Raw genomic sequence first — 15,684 nt, forward strand, 5'->3', positions numbered from 1 at the left:
ATATTCAGTTGGCAGTAGTCTGTGTTTTTTTACATGCTGACTGTTGCCAGCTTAATTGGGCTCGGATATTCAATGCCAGGCCATGTCCAGTAACTGACATTGACTATCCGGGTCACATAGGACACATGCTGTCTAGGGAATTTAAGCAGGCCCCAGCTAAATATCAGCCAGGACCCGCACAAGCGGAGTCCACATTTCATCCTTTCCATCCCCTGACAAAGTCTGATCTGCCTTCCATCCTGCTCCTGCCAAAAAATTCTGATTCCCCCTCCCGGCCCTCCCCTCAAGTTGTAGCAGATTCCCCCCCCCCCCCCCCCCCCCAGGGCCTACCTTAAGAGGCCTGGTGGTCTAGAGGTCATTGGGCAGGAGCAACCCCACTTGCTCCTGACTAAAATGGCCACCGCGATCTCTGGCAGCATTCTCATGGTACTACCACTAGAAGTCAGTCTCTAGCAGTAGTACCACTAAACTAAAGGTTGCTGTGGCCATTTTGAATCAGGAGACATGAATGACAAGGAGCTTCATTATCCTGTGGCTAAAACTTGTTCTTCATCAAGTGGTTTATTATTTGAAGAAGTCTGTCACATATAATTTCACTACTTGAAGATGAATTGCATAAGGCTACAGGACAATTGTTTAAGCCCCTGATGCAGGTACAAGCTGAAACATGGCCGTATCGGGCTCATTTGAATAAAAATGACTTTCACCATACTGTGCTACACTGTGTGTTTTCAATATTTAAGTCCTGACTAAACACTTATTTTTTTTAATTGGCTTGGGCTCAGTGACATTAGGTCAATCTAGGAGGGGATGTCTGCCTCATACTGACATATAGTCCATGCCGACTACTGTCTTTTCTCTTCATTAGCTTAGTAAGTAGTCCTGTTATTATATGGCGTTCTTTTCAATATTTATTTATTGGTTTAATTTGTGTAAACCGCTATGATCTACGTAACGGTAATGGCGGTATATCATAAACAAACATTTTATCCAACTCTTTTTCATACTTTTTATCTTCTCTCCAGGTATGACACACACACAGCCACTGATACATACATACACAAACATGTACAGGCACAGAGGTTGGAAATAAATCCATGAGCATACTCTGCATGCTTTCCCCATTTGTTTCAAAATTTCACATAAAAGCTGCACCTTCTGTCTGTCAATGTAAGTTAACATATAGGGGATAATTTCAAAAGTTTGACAAGAAGAAGTGACTACTGTATTATTTTACATTTATCTTTATTAATATTTAAAACTACAACCAATACAGTAGTAATGGAAATCAAAATTAAAACAGAATAAGTAATGAAGAAATAGACATCTCCAATAAAATAAACAGTAAACAACCGTCCACAATTATGGGGGATCCAAATCGCCCTATAAAGAAAAAGCTTCAACAAAAATAAGAAAATATACCATACAAAAGGTTGGAACAGTACGGTAAAATTATGTATCATACCTGATAATTTTCTTTCCATTAATCATAGCTGATCAATCCATAGACTGGTGGGTTGTGTCCATCTACCAGCAGGTGGAGATAGAGAGCAATCCTTTTGCCTCCCTATATGTGGTCATGTGCTGCCGGAAACTCCTCAGTATGTCGATATCCAAGCTCCATCCGCAGGACTCAGCACTTAGAGAATTACACCCACAAAGGGACACTCTGCCCAGCTCACCACCGCCGAAACGGGGGAGGGGAATTAACCCAGCTCATCCCCACACAAGTGGGGGAGGGGAATCCGTCCAGCTCATCCCCGCGGAGCGGGGGAGGGACACCACACCTGCCGATGCGGGGGGATCTGGCTTATCCTGCAACTGCAACCGCGGAAGGAGCTGACTGACCCTAACACCGCCGAAGCGTGAGGGGTACAAAGCTGCCCTACTGCCGCACGAAGCGGGAGGGAGCGCCGGCAGAATTTAAGTCTCAATCCAGCCCCGTAAAACGGAGGGGAGAGGAATGCAGCAGCTCACTGTAACACAAATTCGTCTCAACTCTTGAAGAATCCATTGAAAAACTTGAACACGAAGTCCTCCTGAACAAGAACTGAAGACTAAACTTGAACCTGAAATGCAACCAGAATATAAACAATACAGATATCTGGGAGGGCTATGGATTGATCAGCTATGATTAATGGAAAGAAAATTATCAGGTATGATACATAATTTTACCTTCCATATCATCATGCTGATCAATCCATAGACTGGTGGGATGTACCGAAGCAGTACTCACCCAGGGCGGGACATAGAAATCCCTGACCGCAACACTGAAGCTCCAAACCGGGCCTCCGCCCGAGCAGCCACAGTCAAGCGGTAATGCCTGGAGAAGGTATGGGCCGATGCCCAAGTTGCCGCCTTGCAAATCTCTTCCAAGGAGACGGACCCGGCCTCTGCCATCGAGGCCGCCTGAGCTCTAGTGGAGTGAGCCTTCAGCTGGATAGGCGGCACCTTCCCCGCGGCCACATAAGCCACTGCAATAGCTTCCTTGACCCATCTTGCCACTGTAGGCTTAGCAGCCTGCAGACCCTTACGAGGACCTGCAAACAGGACAAACAGATGATCCGACTTCCGGAAATCATTGGTCACTTCCAAGTATCTGATGATGACTCGTCTCACATCCAGATATTTGAGAGCAGAGTATTCCTCTGGGTAGTCCTCCCTACGAAAGGAAGAGAGACAGAGCTGCTGATTCACATGGAAGCGAGAAACAACCTTGGGCAGGAAGGAAGGCACTGTGCGAATAGACACTCCTGCCTCAGTGAACTGCAGAAAGGGCTCTCGACATGAGAGTGCCTGGAGCTCGAAAACTCTTCTGGCTGAAGTGATAGCCACCAAAAAGACTGCTTTCAACGTCAGGTCTTTCAGAGATGCCCTTGACAAGGGTTCAAAAGGCGGCTTCTGCAAGGCTCTTAGCACCAGGTTGAGATTCCACGCAGGCACCACTGAGTGCAGAGGAGGGCGCAGGTGATTAACTCCCTTGAGAAAGCGCACCACATCTGGCTGCGAAGCCAGGGAAGCACCCTTCAGGCGGCCCCTGAAGCAAGCCAGAGCCGCTACCTGGACTTTAAGGGAACTGAGCGACAGGCCTTTCTCCAGACCTTCTTGCAGGAACGCCAACACTGAAGAAATTGGAGCAGTGAAGGGAGAAAGTGAGCCTGCTTCACACCACGCTGCAAAGGTACGCCAAACCCTGGCGTAAGCAGTAGAAGTAGAGCGCTTCCTCGCTCTCAGCATAGTGGCGATGACCTTGTCTGAGAAGCCCTTCTTTCTCAGACGCTGCCGCTCAATAGCCAGGCCGTAAGACCAAAGGGGGAGGGATCCTCCATCACCACGGGACCCTGATGCAACAGGCCCTGCTCCACTGGCAGCCGCAGAGGATCGTCCACTGAGAACCTGATCAAGTCCGCATACCAGGGACGTCTGGGCCAGTCCAGACCCACCAGGATTATCCGGCCCGGATGCTTTGCCACCCGGTCTAGCACCCTGCCCAACATGGGCCAGGGCGGGAACACATAGAGAAGCTCCTGTGTCGGCCACTGTTGGAGAAGAGCATCTACTCCCAGGAATCGAGGGTCCCGTCCTCTGCTGAAAAAGCGCGGCACTTGGCAATTGGCCGATGACGCCATCAGATCTAGGCTCGGCTGGCCCCAGCGCTTCGTGATGTCCAAGAACGCCTGAGCAGATAGCTGCCACTCTCCGGGCTCCAAGGTATGGCGACTGAGAAAGTCCGCCTTGACATTCATGACTCCGGCAATGTGGGCCGCTGACAGCTGTTCCAGGTTCGCTTCCGCCCACTGGCATAGATTCATGGCCTCCTTGGCTAGAGGGGCGCTCTTGGTACCTCCCTGGCGGTTGACATAGGCCACAGCCGTGGCATTGTCCGACAGGACCCGTACTGGCTTCAACGCCAGTACCGGGATGAACTCCAAAAGCGCCAACCGAATGGCTCTGCGTTCCAGGAGGTTGATAGACCACTTTGCCTCTGCAGGAGACCAGAGCCCCTGCGCTGTCCTTCCCAAGCAGTGGGCTCCCCAGCCCGACAAAGAGGCGTCCGTCGTGACGACAATCCACTCCGGGGTCACCAGAGGCATTCCTGCAGACAACTTGTCTGTCTGCATCCACCAGCTCAGCGCCTTGCGCACTGCCGGGACAAAGGGAAGGCGCACAGCATAATCCTCCGACATCGGAGTCCAGCGCTGCAGCAGAGAGAGTTGTAGTGGTCTCATATGAGCCCTGGCCCAGGGCACTACTTCCATTGTGGCCGTCATAGAGCCCAACAGCTGCACATAATCCCAAGCCCGAAGAGGAGAGGCTACTAGGAACTGGTCCACCTGAGCCTGAAGTTTGACAATCCGATTGTCTGGCAGGAACACTCTGCCCACTTGGGTGTCGAATCGAACTCCCAGATACTCCAGGGACTGAGTCGGGCGCAGCTGGCTCTTCTCCCAGTTGATGATCCACCCCAGGGAGCTCAAAAGAGCAACCACCCGGTCCACAGCTTTGCCGCACTCTGCATAAGAGGGGGCTCGGATCAACCAGTCGTCCAGATAAGGATGGACTTGTACTCCTTCCTTTCGCAGGAAGGCCGCGATGACCACCATTACTTTGGAGAAGGTCCGCGGAGCAGTAGCCAACCCGAAAGGGAGGGCTCTGAACTGGAAGTGTCGGCCCAGGACTGCAAAACGCAGAAAGCGTTGATGAGGAGGCCAGATGGGAATATGCAGGTACGCTTCCTTGATGTCCAAGGAAGCCAAGAACTCTCCTGCCTTCACTGCCGCTATAACAGAGCAGAGAGTCTCCATGCGAAAGTGCCGCACTTTCAAGGCCCGATTGACCCCTTTGAGGTCGAGGATAGGCCGGACAGAACCTCCTTTCTTTGGTACCACAAAGTAAATGGAGTAACGTCCCTTGCCAAGCTGATTTTCTGGCACCGGGACGACCGCACCCAGGCGTATCAGGTTGTCCAAGGTCTGCTGCACTGCCACAGCTTTGACCGGAGACTTGCAGGGAGAGAGTACAAACCCGTCTCTTAAGGGTCGGCAGAACTCTAACTTGTAGCCGTCTCTGATGACTTCCAGCACCCAAGCGTCTGAAGTTACTCTGGTCCACTCGCCCAGAAACGAGGACAGGCGTCCTCCAATCTGCACTGGGCCATGGACCAGGACCCCGTCATTGGGTACGAGACCCTGGGGGAGGACCGGAGGGCGTACCTCCGGGACGGCGGTCTCTGCGAAAGGAATGCTGCTTGGGGGAGAAGTTCCTTTTGAAGGAAGAGGGGGCAGAGGAGCCCGACTTGCCCGGGCGGTACCGACGGGCTTCCTGAAACCGTCCTCTGGAGATACCGGGGCGAGCACTGGCCCGAGCCCTGACCTCTGGTAACCTCTTGCTCTTAGACGTGCCGAGATCGGTCACGATTTTGTCCAGCTCGACCCCAAAGAGCAGCTTGCCTTTAAAAGGCAACTTAGCCAGGCGGGACTTAGAGGCGTGGTCCGCAGACCAATGTTTCAGCCAAAGCCAGCGCCGCGCAGAGACTGTCTGAGCCATGCCTTTAGCCGAGGCTCTCAAGACATCATACAGTAAGTCTGCCAAATAAGCCAAGCCCGATTCCAGGGCTGGCCAGTCAGCCCTCAAGGAAGGATCCGAGGGGGAAGCCCGCTGCACCATCGTCAGGCACGCCCTGGCCACATAGGAGCCGCAAACTGAGGCCTGCAAACTTAAGGCAGCCGCCTCGAAGGACGACCTTAAAGCCGCTTCCAATCTTCTGTCTTGGGCGTCCTTTAGTGCCGTGCCACCTTCCACCGGCAACGCCGTTTTCTTAGTCACCGCAGTGATTAAAGAATCCACGGTAGGCCAAATAAAGGCCTCACGCTCACTTTCAGGCAAAGGATAGAGGCGGGACATAGCCCTAGCCACTTTGAGGCTCGCTTCCGGAACATCCCATTGAGCCGAAATTAAGGTGTGCATGGCATCATGCACGTGGAAGGTTCTAGGCGGGCGCTTCGTCCCCAGCATAATGGCAGAGCCAACAGGGGCTGAGGGAGAGACGTCCTCTGGCGAGGAAATCTTCAAAATGCTCATGGCCTGTAGTAACAGGTTGGGCAAATCCTCTGAGCGAAAGATCCGCACTGCAGAGGGTTCATCCGCTCCATCCGAGCGGGAATCTGTCTCCTCCAAGGAATCCCCAAAGGACCGTTGGGAGAACTCAGATACGCTGCCCTCATCTACATCAGAGGAAACAGCGTCCTCTAAGGCCTGGGAATCCACCCGAGGGCGTTTACTTCCGGGGGCCTCAACCCCATTATAGGACAAGAGAGAAGGGGCAGCGTTTTGCATAAGGAAGGCCTAATGCAGCAGCAAAATAAACTCGGGGGAGAAACCCCCCAGACTGTTAATTTCAGCAGCCTGGGCCACAGCCCTAGACGCACCCTCAACCGGCGCTCGCAAGAGCGGGGGAGCAACATGCTACGCATCCAAGATGGCGTCCAGCGCGACACTCCGCGAAGACGCCGCGCGGGAAGAACGGCGCTTAACTTTAGCCGCTTTTTTGCCGTCTCCCAGCTCAAGGGCGGCCCAAGAAGAAGCCGTCCGAGCAGAGTGGCCGGCCAAGATGGCGGAGGCGAGCAGCGGGGGATGGGCGTTTATGGCGGGAAAAACCGCCGCGCCGGAGGACGACCCGGGACACTGACCGGCCTCCAAACTGACACCCAACAAGGGCGAATCAGACTTTAAAACCCCCGCATCCCCAATAGAAGCGCACACGCGGTCCGGGGAGCGATTCTTCGCGCCCTCGCCCTCCGATGCCATAGGCCACGTGGAGATCAATCGGGGAACCCCCTGCCCGCTATAAAAAGGTAAAAATTACCTGCTTCTCGCTCCGAGCTGTAACGACCTGGTGTCCCAGTGAGTAGCTGCAATAAACGTTTAAATAAACGTCGAAATAAACGCCCTTAAGGACGTCCAAAATTTTTTTTTTTTTAACGGAGCCAGCGGGAGGGGGGAGAAAAGGAGGGACCTGGCGCCACCAGGTTTGCACTTGCTCAATAAGAGCCCTCAACCCCAGGCACTCAACAAAACCTAAAAATTAGGCTTGGAGGCCTAGCCAGAGCTGCTGCTGTGTGTGACCACCACCTGCTGAGATAGAGAACATACTGAGGAGTTTCCGGCAGCACATGACCACATATAGGGAGGCAAAAGGATTGCTCTCTATCTCCACCTGCTGGTAGATGGACACAACCCACCAGTCTGTGGATTGATCAGCATGATGATATGGAATTATCCATCATTGTGTTCATCAGTTCACACCACCTATGCTTTCCCAGGAGAGGAGGTTTCCATAGGAAACTAAATTCTCTAGTTAAGCGAGTAGGCTCTTAAAACACACACATTACATTCCTGAATTTCACAACACATTTACATGGAAATGGCAACCAAAAACAAACTCCCAGCTACAGAATTTCTGGCCTAAGTAACAGTAAACTTTTCCTTCTAGTCTAAATCGATTTAGATTTCTTAACAAACAGACTTTTTCAGTAAAATATAAGAGATCTCTATTATGAAAAAAGAGCCTAAGAAGGAAATCTCAGTCAGAACCCAATACCAAATTAACCATCAGTGTTGCAGGAACCCAGTGCTGGTCCATCCAATAGGTGGACTAGGCAGCAACCTAGGGTGGCACAATTTAGGGGTGGCATTGCATTGGTACTTGGTCTCTGGGTTCCATCTTTCCCTCCAGCTTCTCCCCTGTTCCACAAGTTGTATGGGCTTTACTTCCTCTGGGGAGGTGATGTAGCAGTTGGGAGCTATAGAAAATGCATAGTGACCGGCACAGGGAGGTCTGAAGGGGCAGGAGCTGATAGGGCTTGAGCTAGTGCAGATACTCAACGCCCTGTGCTGGCCCGAATGCTGCATCACTGCCCCAAAGGGAGGCAAGGCCTGAACAACTCATGGGGTGAGGAGGCAGTGGAGGGAGGGAAGGAAGGAAGGAAGGAATGAGAGTGTTGCTGTAGACCACAAGGTGGTGCTGGGAGCTGAAAGAGAGACTGGAAACCAAGAGGTGAGGAAAATAGGGAAAGAGATACTGGACACTGTGGGTGTGGGGGGGGGAAGGGGGCCTTGATCAGCAAGCTGTCTGGTGGGGATAGGGCACACAGCTGAAGGTTCACCAAGGGCATCTGAAGGTTCACCAAGGGCATTAGATACCCCTGGGTTGGCCCTGCAAGAACCTACATTTGTTCAACCAAGGTTTCCAGTAGTCTAATAATGTTCATCTTATCAAGATTGTTAATCTTGAGACAACTGATTATTCATTTCCTCTCATTTTTAAAGGGTGAAATTTGGATATCAAAGGGAGGGCATTTTCTGGCATCTTGAATATAAGCAACATATTTGTTAGATATTCTGCCAAGGCACCAACTTGGAATCTCTGTTTAATAAAAACATTAAGAAATTCAACTTCATTACCAAATTTTCAACTGACTCCAATTTATTATGAAAATGGTCCCTTTTAATCAATGAGGCATTAGTATTGTGTAAAGAACTAATCTTCTGATTACTATTTTATACTATCAATGTTATTTGCCCTCCTTTAACTTCCAACACCTTCATTTTGTAAAAGACAGCTGAATCTGGTTTATCAATTGGACTAATTGACCAGAAATAGTCATAGTCTCCCATAATGTTCCAAAGTAATAATTTTGGCTTTAACTGTACTGACAGCTAAAAAGTCAGAAGGCAACACTGCTAAAATTTTGTTCTTGAAAAACTGGAAAACATCTCCTGCCTCAATGCACAGCAGTGCCCCAAATTAACTCAGCATTGCTGCTCTCCAGATTATAGGACACTTTTCTGAGCACCAACTACAGCAGTGATGGGCAACCTTTTGAGCTTAGTGTGTCAAAATTCGCCAAAATACCGAGCATAACTCGGGTGGTGTGTCACTTCGAGAAAAAAAAAACATAATTTCGCGATATTTATAGTTTAAATAACAAAAATGTATAATTGTAATATATAACTGTATTTAATAAACCAAAACCTAATTATTTAACTTACCTGCTTAGTGACTTCTTTGTTCATCTGTCAGTTGGTTTCTTTTGTTGGTCTTGATATTATTTAACTTGTGTGGGGTGCCGTGAACTAAGATAAGTGAGGGGGAGGGGGAATTCTTTAACTAATCTGCCTATTAGTGACTTTTTTGTTGCTGAATTTCATTGGCTAAATCTTCAATTGAAGGTTGGTATTTTGTACACTTCAATCCCAAGCAAGCGCTACTAACTTCATCTTTCAATCTGTTTCTTTTGTTGGTTTTGATATTATTTAATGCTGAGAATAAGGTTTCACAAAAGTACGTAGAGGGAAAAATTGTGAGTAAAGCCATTGCTATATTTTTCAGGGTGCTAAAAGTGTCTGGTAATCGGATCCAGGCATTCCAAATTTCCTAGTAACTCAGATATTCTCTTAATAATTGCATCTTTATTCTGCATATCGTGAAATAGAACTGGTGCACATCTTAGGAGAGTTTCTTTAATAAATCCTCCCTCACTGAGTGCTTTCCATGCTGAGCTATGGAGTGAGCAATGCTCAAACTTGCAGATGTTAAATTTGTAGAACCTTTTACAAATGTAAGGAAGGAATTAGATTGGCTCTTATAAAAGTGTAGCTGCCTGGAAATGTATTCCTTCCTTTCATCCTCACTTTTTTTCAAGAGCTGGGAATAATTAGTTTCAAAATGTCTATTTATATTCCACGTTCTGCTTACTACCGTTTCAGTACATAGAACGCAAAATGATCTGCCATTTTTTTCTATAATGCCATACATCTCGGTCCATGTCTCATGAAAGGGTCGGCTACTGCTACTACCACTTCCTTTACTTAACCTTGGTTTTTTATTTTTTGGGTTCTCCATCAGGGGGGCAGTGACAGAAGATAGAATTATAGATAGCCTGTTAGCCCTGCAGGCAATTAGGGGTTAACTAGCCTAACTGACCACCTTATGTAAATTAAGATGGCTGCCACTATTTCTAATGGCGGGAAACGGCACCCATAGCACATGCCTTCGCCTCTCCCAGCCTCCCCCTCACCTATCTCAGTAATGATGGTCAATTAGAAATCCACGACACCCCAGAACAGTAGATTGGATGATGGTTGCTGTGGTTATGTGGTTGCTGGTAATGGCGATCACAGGGCCCTCAGAGATGCGTCCCCCACGGCATTCCGCTGCTCTCTGCTCCGCCGGCCGGAAGTGAGGTCAAACGGCCGTGCAGGAGCCGGGGCAGAGGGAGCAGCAGGGAGGGAACGAGCGGAGGACTCGGAGGGAGCCAATAGGAGCGCACACGGGTAAACATGCACCTTGGGGGGGGGGCGCATCGGCGATCCGCCCGGGTGTCAGCAAGGAACGCCGCTGCTTCTCTGTATGCGGCCACATGCGGCCGCGTGTCATCGAAAATGGCTACGCATGTCAGTACTGACACGCGTGTCATAGGTTCACCATCAGGGAACTACAGTCTCAATTATCTGTCCTTCGTTAATTCAACTACCCGGCATATCCGACAGACCCACCAGTGATATCATTACATTGCTATTAAGCAGCATATGGCATCTCTTCCTGTTTTCTGGCTTCACACGCTGCAAGGAAGCAATCTTTGAGCCATGACTGAGCTGAGACCATGCTTCTCTGCAAGGCAACCATGGTTTGCAGCTGAAATAAATTCATGCACCCCTCTTCCGAGTTAAGAACAGGTGGCTTCTCTTCCTGTTTGTGATTTGAGCCCATGCTTCTATGAATGAATTTTTGGATCTGGGACCCCGCTTTTGCAGCAAGGGAAACATTTTTTGATTTGAGACCATGATTTTATGCATTTTTTTTTTTTTTTTTAGAACATGGTTCTATGCAAGGGAACCATAATTTTTGGATCTGGGACCCCACTTGTGCAGTGAGGGAACTGCTGAAAAAATTTTAAGCTGAGACCTATATAACATTACAGCATGGCAGTAATTTTTGGACCCTGAACCCACTTTTGCGGCAAGGGAGCTGTTGAAGAAGCTGTTTTAAGCTGAGACCTTGCTTTTATAACATTACAGCTTGGCAGTAATTTTTGGACTTGGGACCCAGCTTGTGCAAAGAGGGAACCGTTGTAAAGGTTTTGAGCTGAGATCTTGCTTTTACAGCATGGCATCAATTTTTGGCCAGTCAAAGGAGGAAAAAAGTTGTTTTGTCTATATAGCAGAAACCTTTGTAGAAAGGAAGTGCTAAAAAAAGTGAACATTAAAGATGTTTTGAACTGAAACCAAAACTTCAGATCATCTATGGAATGGTTTGCTGCTTTCAAATGTGTAACCATAGGTACACTCTCAACATTCCGTTTAATACAGCTACGGTGTTCAACGATGTGTGTTTTGATCATTCTATTGGTTCCCAATATACAGTAGACGATATGGACATTGGATAATATAGAATGCACGTTATGTATTGCAATTGGATGTATGTTGTGATCTGTATATTTTGTCTGTGGTAGGGTGCATGAAGACAGTGGTCTCCCAAGCATGTCTGCACACACTATAATATACGCATCTTTGATGTCCCAGTGAGATGTTGATCAATTCACTTATTGCTTCTGGTATAGTTAATGGGACTAAGTTCTCTTTTAGATTTTTCTATCAAGTATAGGCCACAACCAGTCTTTTGTTCTTGAAACATTCGTGGTTCTCTAGTACGTGCCAATGGCAACGTATGATCTGTATTTGCTGTGCTAGAAAAGAAAATCTGAGACTGCACACGTCAGGAGTGTCTTTTGTGGTTCTTACTTGTAGAAGTTCTTGTTGTTCCTTGGCTCGTGCTTTTTCCAGTCCTGCAAAAATGTGTTGTGATGGATACCCTCTGCTCAAGAATCTTTCTGACATATTCTATACTTGTGTGTTGAAGTCTTCTGTGTTGAAACAAATTCTCCTCAGTCGAAGAAATTGACACAAAGGTAAATAGTTTTTTTTAGACTGGTGTGGTTGGCAACTGGTGTAATGTAAAAAAGTGTTCCTGTCCATGGGCTTCCTGTAAATGGTGGCTGCAAAATGGTCATTGTTCTTTTTTATTGTTAGATAAAGAAAAGTGATATCACTGGAGCTATACTGAATCTTAAATTTCAGATTTGCATCTTATTTAACCAATCATGGAAGGATTCTAGGAGGACAATACTACCTTGTCAAAAGATAAAAACATAGCTAATGTACCTTTGATGTATGTCTTGAAAGGATGATCCTCCAGATGTACTTTTTCAAAGTTTGAAACATACAGACTAGGTCAGGGGCCATGGTGGCCCCCATTGCTGTCCCTTTTACTTGTTGATAGAATGGAGTAAAGAACTTGGGTATGAATTGAAGGGGGTGGACTTCTTAAAATTGATAAAGGTTAGTAGTGCTGAGCTTCAGGAGAGTCAATATCGAATACTCCACAGGGCATATATCTCACAATCTCAGGCTGCTAGAGCAGGATGGGTGCCTGTTGCTCAATGTTCAAAATGTCAGCCGGGGGACAATACCCCCTTTTCATGCCTTTTGGCGATGTGGAGCTGCTCAAGCTTTTTCAGATCAATTCATAGATATTTAGGGACTCTTTCTGGACATTTAATTTTTTCTTGAAAAGGAGTCTTGCTGAATAAATGGGAGGCTTATGAGATCTCTGACAAAAGCTCATGTCTTCTATTTAGCAAAGCTTCTGCACCAGGGAAGAAATGCATACTTAAGTATTGGATGCAAGAGGCACTTCCCTCCTCTTGGTATTGGAGAAACAGACTGCATGAATTAATGCTTTGGGAAGCACAGGCTGCTCAGAAGAAGGGCCTTCACTGTCTTCCTGGAATTGTTACTTGCAAACTATTTCCCATAAAGCAAAAAGTACTGTATTAAATAGGTTCCCAAGTGTTTCCTAAGTTAATAAGTTTAGTAAAGGTTACTTTGGGATTCTCTGCCAGGGTGGGGTAGAGTGGGGGTTAGGAAAGTAGATGTTATCATTCCATGGTGACTTGGGGTCATAAGAATCCAGACAACTTGTCTTCTTAGTTGTAGTTCTAAGGCAATGGTTACGGTAAGGTGGGAATGGGGTGTGACTCAGTAAATCAGGATCTCAAAGGTTTTTTGTACGCTCATTATTAAGTATCAATTTGATATCTTTGCCTAAACTAGTTGTTTATCAGTTTGATGATTGTTTTTTTATCCTAAGATTAATTATTAATCGTTCTCCTGAATCATGGGAAGAAGGGTGCCCAAGGAAACCATCCTGAACTTTTCTCGAACTAGGAATTTGTTCAGAGTGCTTAGGTCTAGGATGGGATGCATCCCCCGTCTTTTTCTGAACAAGAAAGTACCTGGAATAGAATCCCAGCCCTTCTTCCCCTGGTGGAACAGGTTCGACCGCATGGGCCTTCAGAAGGGCGGAGAGTTCCTCTGCAAGTACCTGCTTGTGCTGGGAGTTGTAAGAATTAACTCCCGGTGGGCAATTTGGAGGTTTGGATTCCAGATTGAGTGTGTATCCTAACCGGACTATTTGTAGAACCCACTCAGTCGGAGGTTATGAGAAGCCAACTTTGGTGAAAAAACATTAACCTCCATCCAACTGGCAAGTCGTCCAGTATGGACACTTTTACTGTGGCTATGCTTAACTGGAGCCAGTCAAAAACTCGTCCCTTGCTTTTGCTGGGGAGCAGCAACTGCCTTAGGTGCACGCTGTTGACGAGAACGAGCGCTGGGGCTGAGCCTGGGTAGGCTGCCGAGAAGCCGGAGTGTACCTACACCTAGCATAGGAATAGGGAGCACTCTGCTTCCCTCCAAAATACCTCCTAGATGAAGAGGTTGTAGAAGGCGGCGCCCGATGGGAGAGAGAATCCATAGCATCATTATGCTTCTTGATCTGATCAACAAGATCCTCTACTTTCTCACCAAAAAGGCTGTCCCCCGGCAAGGTATATCCTCCATCCGCTGCTGGACCAAATGATCCAGGTCAGAGACATGAAGCCATGAGAGTCTGCGCATCACTATACCTTGGGCAGCTATTCTGGATGCCACATCAAAAGAGTCGTAAGCACCCCTGGCCAGGAATTTATGACATGCCATGCCTTCTGCTGCTTGACCACCTGGTGAAAAGGCTCGGCCTCCTCCAGAGGAGGGCATCAACCAAGCTAGACAGCTGCCTCACTAAGTTCCGCAAGTGGACGCTCATGAAAAGCTGGTAAGACTGGATTCAGGCGGCAAGCACAGCGGCCTGATATGTCTTCCTCCCAAAAGAATCCAAGGTTCTAGCTTCTCTGCCTGGGGGCGCCGAGGAATAGTCTAGTACTCTTTGCTCTTTTTTTTTTTTTTTTAATTTGAAATTGTTTATTGAACACAACATAATGGAAAAAATACACTGATTGCCAGAACAGCCAACCGACTGCTCTGACATGTCCAGCAAATAAAATCCAACATCAACTGTAAATCACAATCTTTTTTGATAATTTTCTCCCTACCCACCCACCCTCCCACCCAAATCAACTCCCCCCCCCCCTGCTCCCCCCTTATTCCCTCTTGGCAAAATCTCCTATACAGGTAATTCACTACTCCATAATCGTTCTATTTGAGACCATTCTTTCGCATCTGGCTTATATCTGCCTTGTCTTTTGTCAGTCAATTGTTCTAGGCCCACAATGTTCTTGATTCTCATTGTCCAGTCTGTGATTGTAGGTCCCAGTCTTTGTTTCCAATGGGCTGCTATCTCCAGCTTGGCGGCTGCCAACCCCTGTCTTTTAAGCCTCTTCTGCCACTTCTGGCCCCTTTTATTTCCCCATCCCAACAAACACCACGTAGGTTCTACCGGGAACTGTGTGTCCAATATGCGCGTCAAATGCATAGCAATTTCCACCCAAAAAGTCTGTATAAGAGGACATGACCACCAGACATGTAAGAAATTTCCTATTTCTGCTTCACACCTCCAACATCGATTAGATACCATAGGATACATTCGCTTTAGCCTATCGGGTGTGTAATACCATCTACTTAAAACTTTATATGCATTTTCTTTAATTAGTACACACACCGATGCTTTTTTCACCTCTAAACACATCCTCTCCCACTCCTTCACACTCATTTCCATATTTAAATCACGTTCCCATGCATTCATATAGGGCAATTTGAGCATCTTCTCTCCCCTAATGTATTTATATAACCTTGAAATTCCTTTCCTCCCACCTTCCAGGGTCACCCAAATATTTTCCAATTGCTCCTTTTCCCTCGGGTCCGATGTCAACCACCCCTGTCCCGTCATGAAATGTCTAACCTGTATGTATGCAAAATAATCTGATTCTGGTAAATCAAACTTCCTCTTTAATGTCTTAAAGTCTCGCATTACCCCATCCGACATAAGATCCCTAAATCTCCGCAGGTCCTTTCGGTTCCACTCACGAAATACCCCCCCCTCTTGTCCTGCGTGGAACTCATCTTCATGGGTTATATGCGCCAAAGTAGAGGTTTTCACCCCCTTCCGGAATTTATTTTTTAATACATCCCAGGTATGTTGCAGGTGTGACACAAAGGGACTACTATTCCCCTGAAGTAAACTGCACATCCGTCCGGACCCCCATACTCCTTTCTCCAAATTACCCCTTGGAACCAGGCTTTGCTCTAAGGTCGCCACTGGTGATCTATCTCCTTTACTCCACTCCG

General features: G+C 47.5%; 1 protein-coding gene across 3 annotated transcripts in view; it reads right to left on the minus strand.

Moving 5' to 3' along the window:
- Positions 1–15,684, minus strand: part of PRPF40B (pre-mRNA processing factor 40 homolog B) — a 379,532-nt gene that overhangs the window by 277,129 nt on the left and 86,719 nt on the right. The gene's annotated exons all lie outside the window — the stretch shown is intronic.

The sequence above is a fragment of the Microcaecilia unicolor genome, chromosome 3, assembly GCF_901765095.1.
Source record: "Microcaecilia unicolor chromosome 3, aMicUni1.1, whole genome shotgun sequence".
NCBI lineage: Eukaryota > Metazoa > Chordata > Amphibia > Gymnophiona > Siphonopidae > Microcaecilia > Microcaecilia unicolor.